This window comes from Myotis daubentonii, chromosome 3 (assembly GCF_963259705.1).
Source record: "Myotis daubentonii chromosome 3, mMyoDau2.1, whole genome shotgun sequence".
Lineage (NCBI taxonomy): Eukaryota > Metazoa > Chordata > Mammalia > Chiroptera > Vespertilionidae > Myotis > Myotis daubentonii.
The window spans coordinates 29,381,517-29,389,331 of record NC_081842.1 but is presented as its reverse complement, the minus strand read 5'-3'; positions in this window follow the sequence as shown (position 1 = coordinate 29,389,331).

The following is a 7,815-nucleotide window of genomic DNA, read 5'->3' as shown; positions in this document are numbered from 1 at the left end:
TTAAATAATATATCTTCTACATTAAAGTTCGCCAGTTACTTGTTACTTTTATAATGTGGCAACTAGAAAATTTAAAATTGTATATGTGACTTGCACATGCTCACTGAATTATATTTGATCAGATGGTGCTGGTCATTGTTTTGACAATGCAGATGGAAAGAAGCAGACACAGTGAAAATTGTTTAGGAGACTAAACTGACTCATTTGATGATTTATTGTGGAGAAGAGGATTATGAAGAGTTGTATCTGTTTCTGGTATTAATAATTGAATAGATACACCATTTGAGAAACTGAAGAAGGAGTTAGGTTCAGGGGAGTATGAAAGATAATGTGTTTACATTCAGTTACATTGAACCTGATGTTTCTTAGAGAAGATATCAGAACAGGACATAGGAATTTAGAAGCTGGTCAAAGATGGGAAATGAAGCCTTGAAAGTGGTGATTTCAAGAAAAAACTGATAGCTTAAAGAAAAGAAGAGGAGACTGAGAAGGACTTGTCAAAGGGCTAAGACTCAGTGATAAGACACATGGTGGTTTATTACTATTCTCTCTCTAGTTGTGTATATTAAAATTTCTATAATGCAAAATTGTTTTTGAGTTTTCTAGAGACCTAGACAGATAAAGGCTGAAAAATATTCTTTGGACAGGATACAGCCAAATAAATCATCCTTAAATTTCTATCATAGTTAAATTGTACACATTTATAGCTCAATTAATTAAAAAATACAAAAGATATAGATCTTAAGGCTCAGAGAGGCTTGTTCAATGATTACTACCTTATGTGCATTTCCTCTTCCATGGCAATAATAGTAAAATTTCATGTAATTAAGAAGGGAGAATCTAAAAAATGCCAATATTCATTGTCCATAAATGAGAAAGAGCATAAGAATAAAAAAGCTTGAATCATGTACTATAAATTTTTATCCCTTCCACTGATTGAAAGAAGGAATAAGATGAGTGCTATAAAACTGAGATTTCAATTGCTTGTATGTTAATAAGCAGTAGCTTAAATCAAGGATGATATATTTCAGATTTATGGTTTTCTGTTATTAACATTTTAGCCACTGACGAGTTGTCCAAGTCTTCGTGCTTGTTATATTGTAATCATTTAGATTATAAATTTAAATTCCTGGAATCATGAGTATAATGATTCTAAATATCAGAAATCAATAGATAATTATTTTTTCCTTCTCTAATCATAAGTAAACTGGAATTCTAAGAGCAGTACAAATTTTTAAAAAGCAATATTTTGCCATGTAGGTTACATTAAAATTTTTAACACAATATGAACTTTAGGAAATATTAAAATTCTTTCAAAATGTACTAGAAATATATCTTTTGTAGAAAAATAATTCATTATTTTCAATTATGGAAAGAGAATAAAATTCACGACAGAATATATTATAAGTATTTAAAAAAATTCAAGTTAGTAGGCTAAGTCTGGATTATTCAATGGGTGACTTTGAAACAGCTGATTAACTATTGGTCATAATCTATAATAAAATAGAATTAGATTTCTCATGCCATATGCCAAAATATACTAAAATAAACTCCATAGGGATTGACTATCCAAATGCAAAGTGAAACAGAAATGCTAAAGAATACGTAAGTGGTCATACATTTAAGCATACAACACTAAGAAAAATATTGATAGATTTAACTCCATAAAATTCAAGACATTAAAAACACCCTAAACTAAAATGAAAGACAAAACACAACTTGAAGGAAATGTTCACAACATATGAGAAAGATTAATATATTTGATATAAATATCTTATGAAACTATAAATAAAAAGATAAATATCTAGTTAAGATACAGGCAGAAGGCATAGAAAAGAAATTTATAAGAGCAAAAATACCAAAATTGTATTTCATGTAACTATTAAAGATTTTTTTAAAGTAAAAAGTGCTCTTTGAGAGGATTGGATCTCTTGTAGTCTGTTGATATGACTTAAAATATTTTTTTGGAGAGCAATTTCAAAACATCCATTAAACATAAAAAACTGTATAGAGTTTTGATTCATTGAAACATTATTTTAAATTATGAAAATTAAGACAGCCTACATTTCCAAGAAGGGAGGATTGCTTAAATAAAGCATGTTACAGACATGAAATGAAATGTCATTTGGGGAAAGACTTATATATTTAATATTCTGAAAATATTTAATATTATGCTTACAATAGAATTTTTAAATAGTAACAAAATATATGGTATTATTTTTCTACACGTATGACTGTAGAATACACACCAAAATGTCTGTGAAGCATTTTGCATGCCTCATCTCATTTTATCCTCCCAAAAGTCCTGGAGTAGGTAGATAGGAGACTCGGTGGAATCCTATTTTCTTTTCATTAGCTGGAAAACAGAGATTTAGAAAGTTTAGAAACTTGACCCGACTGAAAAGAAGTAAGAAATGGTGGACCTTGAAAATGACTTCAGGTTTCCTCACTATGCAGAACATAGTCAAACACTGCTGCAGTTAAATATTTTACCCTTTGTTCTCCCTGCATGAACTACAATAATAATCTGCTTCATGTTGCTATTTACTACTGTGTTGCTGACAATTACCTGAAAGAGAAGTTGGGATGCTTCACTGGGCTGGAAAAAGTTTAGCTAAATCAGAAAGCAGGTCTAATTAAGCAAGTTTATTCTATATATATAAAAGGTTAAGTGGACTTGCACATGAGCAATACATATAAAACTCTTGCTGGTGCCAGTCGCATGCGTGTGTTTCGATCTGTCATTGTCGATTGTGAATTTGGTTGACACTTCTATTATAGACAAAGGGCGAATAGCGATATTAAAATATTTCTTCTAATTAATTTCCTTTCAATGTGCATGAATCCATGCACCGGGCCACTAGTGTGTGTGTGTGTGTGTGTATTTATATATATATAATTGATCATCATATGATATATACATATCATCATATACTAAATATAATTCTTTAAAAAATTTATAGTTTAAATTTTATCATTATTTCTTTGCTGTTTATATTTATTCTTTAAAATTTTTTTGTTGTTAATCCCCACATAAGGGTATTTTTTTCCATTGCTATTCAGGGAGAGAATGGAAGGGAGGGAGTGAGGGAGAGAGAGAGAGGGAGAAAGAGAAACATTGATGTGAGTGAGACACATTGACTGTTTGCCCCCTACATGTGCCCTGATTGAGTTAACCCAAAACCCAAGTACATGCCCTTGACCTGCAATCGAAGACTTTACCCTTTGGTGCATTGGCCAAGCTCTAACCACAGAGTAACACTGGCCAGGGCTAGATTTATTCTTATTTCTTCTATATACACTCTCATATAACTGAATCATGTTCTCAGGTAACAACTTCTTTGTAGGTAATCCACATTTTCCTTGTCTGAATAGTCTTATATTTTATTTTCTATTAAAATAATAATTAAAATATAGAGGTAAGTGAGAAAAAATGAAACTGATGTCTAACTAACTATACAAATGGAGCCACTCTTTCAAATGTGTTGGTGAAAATTTATTGCAGATAAATGTGTGGAGACATAGCATTATGTTTTGTGCTTTGTATTTTCATTCATTCATTTGCTCAACAATATCTTTAAGTGCCTACAATGTGACAAATTGTGTAATAACTTCACTGACTATGCTTGGTAGTCCTGAGCCCTGGATTCTATGACATCACCACTAATAAGTTTGGTGCAGTGATTAAGAAAGCTGGCCCTTGCCCAACTGGTGTGGCTCAATGGTTGACCATCAGCCTATGAACCAGGAGGTCATAGTTTGATTCCCGGTCAGGACACATGCCAGGGTTGTGGGCTCGATCCCCAGGAGACAGCTGATCAATGGTTCTCACTCATCATTGATGTTTCTATCTTTCCCTCTCCCTTCCTCTCTGAAATCAATAAAATATGTTTTTAAAAGAACTAACAGCCCTAGCTGGTTTGGCTTAGTGGATAGAGCGTCAGATTGCAGACTAAAGGGTCCTGGGTTCATTCAGGTCAAGGGAATATACCTCAGTTGCAGGCTCAATCCCTGGCCCTGGTCAGAGTCCATGTGGGAGGCAACCAATCAATGTGTCCTCACATAGATGTTTCTCTCTCCCTCTGTCTCTCCCTCTCCCTTACACTCTCTCTGAAAAATCCTATATAATAAAAGAGAAACATGTAAATTGACTGTCCCTCCGCTACGCTCACCAGCCAATCAGGAGAGTATGCAAATTAATCCGACAAAGATGGCGGATTTTTTGCACTGAGTGGCCTAGGTCCCAGGAACATCCTAGGGACCCAGGCCGCTCCTAGCCTGTAGGCCTGCGCATAGGCCCTGAGCAGCTGGGGTCCCAGAATGCCGGCCACTCCAGGCGTATGGGCGCAGGCACAAAGCAGATGTTCCTGCCCCGTGGCTGTGTGCACCTGTGCCAAGCAGTGGCCCAGGTCCATGCTCCCCAGCTCATGCCCATCATGGGGCGAACAGTGGCCCCGCGATAGCATGGCAAACAGGCCAGGCCTCCGTGCGATCGATCATGGGGCGAACAGGCCAGGCCTATCCGCGATTGATCGCAGGATGAACAGAACAGGCCAGGCCTCTCCGCGATCGCTCGTGGGGTGAACAGAACAGGCCAGGCCTCCCCTAGATCTCCCTGTGATAGATTGCAGGGCGAATAGGCCATGGCCACGCCTCCCCATGATCCTAGGCGAAGAAGTCGCTCCACTGACCAGCCTGCATTATGGACCTGTTCGGGTGGGTAGATCGGAGTCCAGGGCCTCTAGCCTGCAGCCATGGGAAGTCTCCCTCTCCCCAGGGTTAGGAGCACCAGCCCAGGTCCACCTAGCAGCCCGGTCCTGACTGCGGGGGTGAGTTCCTGCAGGCTGGGGTTTGATCCCTAGGTATTAGCAGTAGGAGACCAGTGCCTTTGTTATTGCTGTGTGTCCAGGTTTTAATTGGACAAATGCCCGGCAGTCCTGGGCGTCAGCTTAGCAAGATCTTTTAGGAGGAGAATTCTGTCTGGGTTTCCTCAAATTCCCTCAGCCATTATTCACCCCTCTGTAAAGGCGCAGAACAAGTGAGGCCCCTTAAATAAAAATCAGAGGTCTCCAGCAATGGTGGGCCTCTCTCATCACAGTCATTTAGACTGGATGGCATTTGAGTATTTATCTAGGCACCATGACAAGGAACACACAAGCTCAAGTCATGATCTCTGCCCTTAAATAATTCACAATCTTATTAGAGTGAGTGGATGATAAAAGCGCAGTAATGACATCAGAATATAAGGCAACAATACAGAGAAGAACAGAGGCAATTGCTAGGATAATTTTCCAACAATTAGTACAAAGAGTATGTGCTGTGAATTAAATAAAAAAAATATGTGTGGAAGTAGCTGCTTCATGAGTATGGGATCCCTTCCTATTTTAAAGGAAACTGAGTTCCATGTGAACTGTGTAATATGCTATGATATCTGAGGCACAAGACACGGGAGGCCCTCTGGGTACTATGCTTTGATATTTGAGTCATTATTTATTGTTCAATGTGATTTATTTCTGCACGCCTCAGTTTTGTAATAGTTAAACTACTAGAATAAGACATCTTGTTATAAAATATTACTAGGAGAGCAAATGATCAGGTGACATTTATTGTTATTTCTATAAATGAACACAATCTCTGGTAAGCTAAAGTGATAGGTATTATAGAAATATTCAGCTAGGGAGACCTACAGGTTTGATTACAAGTGAGGCTTACTATCACAACCCAAATTTATTACTTAAAAAAAAAAAAAAAGCAGGGAGCCTACTAGAAACTGAACCAAATATAAGCCCTTGAGGGGCAAATGTAAATTGGATAAGCTTTGCTATTACAAGAGCAAGAAGAAAAAATTCAGATGCAAGAATGAGAAGCACATTGCATCCACTCTAAGTTGCTGTTAAAGAAAAAGAGTGATATACTATAAAAATACTTAATACAGATTGTAAAGAGATTTGTTCAAAGAGGATTTCTTAGAGTAGGTGGTATTTCAGTTAATTTTTTTAAATGTGAAGAGGTTAGCTAGATAAGAAAAAGGTGTAGGGGTCTCAAATTGCAGAGGGTGCAGTCAGGGCTGAGGGATCCCCTGCCCCCGTGAACGAATTTCATGCACCGGGCCTCTGGTATACATATAATAGAACAAACAAACAAACAAAGCTGGTTCTGAAGAAGCACCACCCTTCCCAAATTAAATTTTAGCGATGTGACCCTGAGCACTATATACAATTGCTTCAAGCATCAGTTTCCTCATTAATACATGGGGATGAAAATAGAACCTAAGATTAAGAGGAGGATATGGTGCAATGGGTATAAAGCACAATGACCAGCACACAGACTGCACATTAAGTGCTCACACATGATGAAATCAATAACAATGCTTACATGGGGACAGCTACACCTCTTTAGGACTCTGTTTCCTCGCCTGTAAAATGCAGGGTTGAACTCCGTTCTCTTTAAGGGCAAATTAATGATTATTTGGAAGCTTAGAGGAACTTCTAGTAGAAAACATTTGTACCTCCATTGCCTTAGTATGAATTAGTCATCCTGAGAGGTCTTTTTTAAGGGCTAGTCGGATGTTCAAATACACAGAGATAACAATTCCATTCCTGAGAACTGCACCAGCTAAGTTTCCATAGTTTTTACTTTGCCATATCTGAAATTCATGCCAAATCCTAGCATTGGTCATTCTGTCTTTAACACAGTGAAATAAAAAGTGATCTTGCTTAGATTTACCACTTTCAAAATTTTTAAGGTCTGCCTTGTAAGTCATACATAGTCACAATACCAGATATGCTACTATTAAATATGTGACTCATAGTATTTACTGAATATGTCAGGATTTGAACAGTTAAAAAGTAAAACTATTTGTTTTTGAAAGCATTTTTGAAATACATGTTTCAAAAATCATATTTGATGACCTGTTATTTTCCGATATTTTTATTAAAAAGTGTTCTGTTTTTGTTGTTGCTATTATAGTATTTGGAGCAGATAATTTGTTTTAGACTATTGATTTTGTTTTTGCTTGAATTTTTGAGTTTTGAGGTTTTATTTGCTCTGTTTTGATTTTGAAACTTATGCTCAGAGCTGAGTTCTTATATTGATAGCCTGAACTCAGTCTCTCATGGGGAGTGGGTGGGAGGAGGGATGCACACATAGCTGCTAAATTGCCTGCACGTCCTCCCTCATCTGCTCTGTTATCATTTAGAGCTTCCATGCATGTTACATTTTCAAAATAGTTTAGCACTGTTTTAATTTGTGTTATACCTGTGAAATGATAATGCCATAAATACCTCCAAAGTGGGCTAGTTTATTTTGGTTTTTAAGGGAAATCAAAAGCCCAAATTAAAAAATGTATTATATAACTACAATAAAGTGCACAAATTTTAAGATGGTACAGCTCAATTAATTTTGACAAATACTCACCCTGAGTTTCCCTCTATTGCATGCCTTGCACAGGACCTGTCTACAAAAGCTCTCTGAGGGTAGGTGCTGAGCCAATCTCCCTCGCTCAATCAGTCGGAATCCTATCTAATAATAGACAAACATGGTAATTGACCGTACCTTTGCTACGCCTCCCATTAGCTAATCAGCACGATATGCAAATTAACCCAACCAATATGGCGGCCGGCAGCCACGCAGCTGAAGCAAGCAGGAGGCTTGCTTGCTCCAGTGATGGAGGAAGTCAAGGTTCCCCAGCTACCGCGGCCCGGCTCTGAGCACCGAAAGCAACAAAGTTTCAATTATAGAAGCTAAACAAACCCCAGATACCTGCTTTCAGCAGGCCGTGGCCACAGAGCTGGAGCAACAAAGTTTCAATTATAG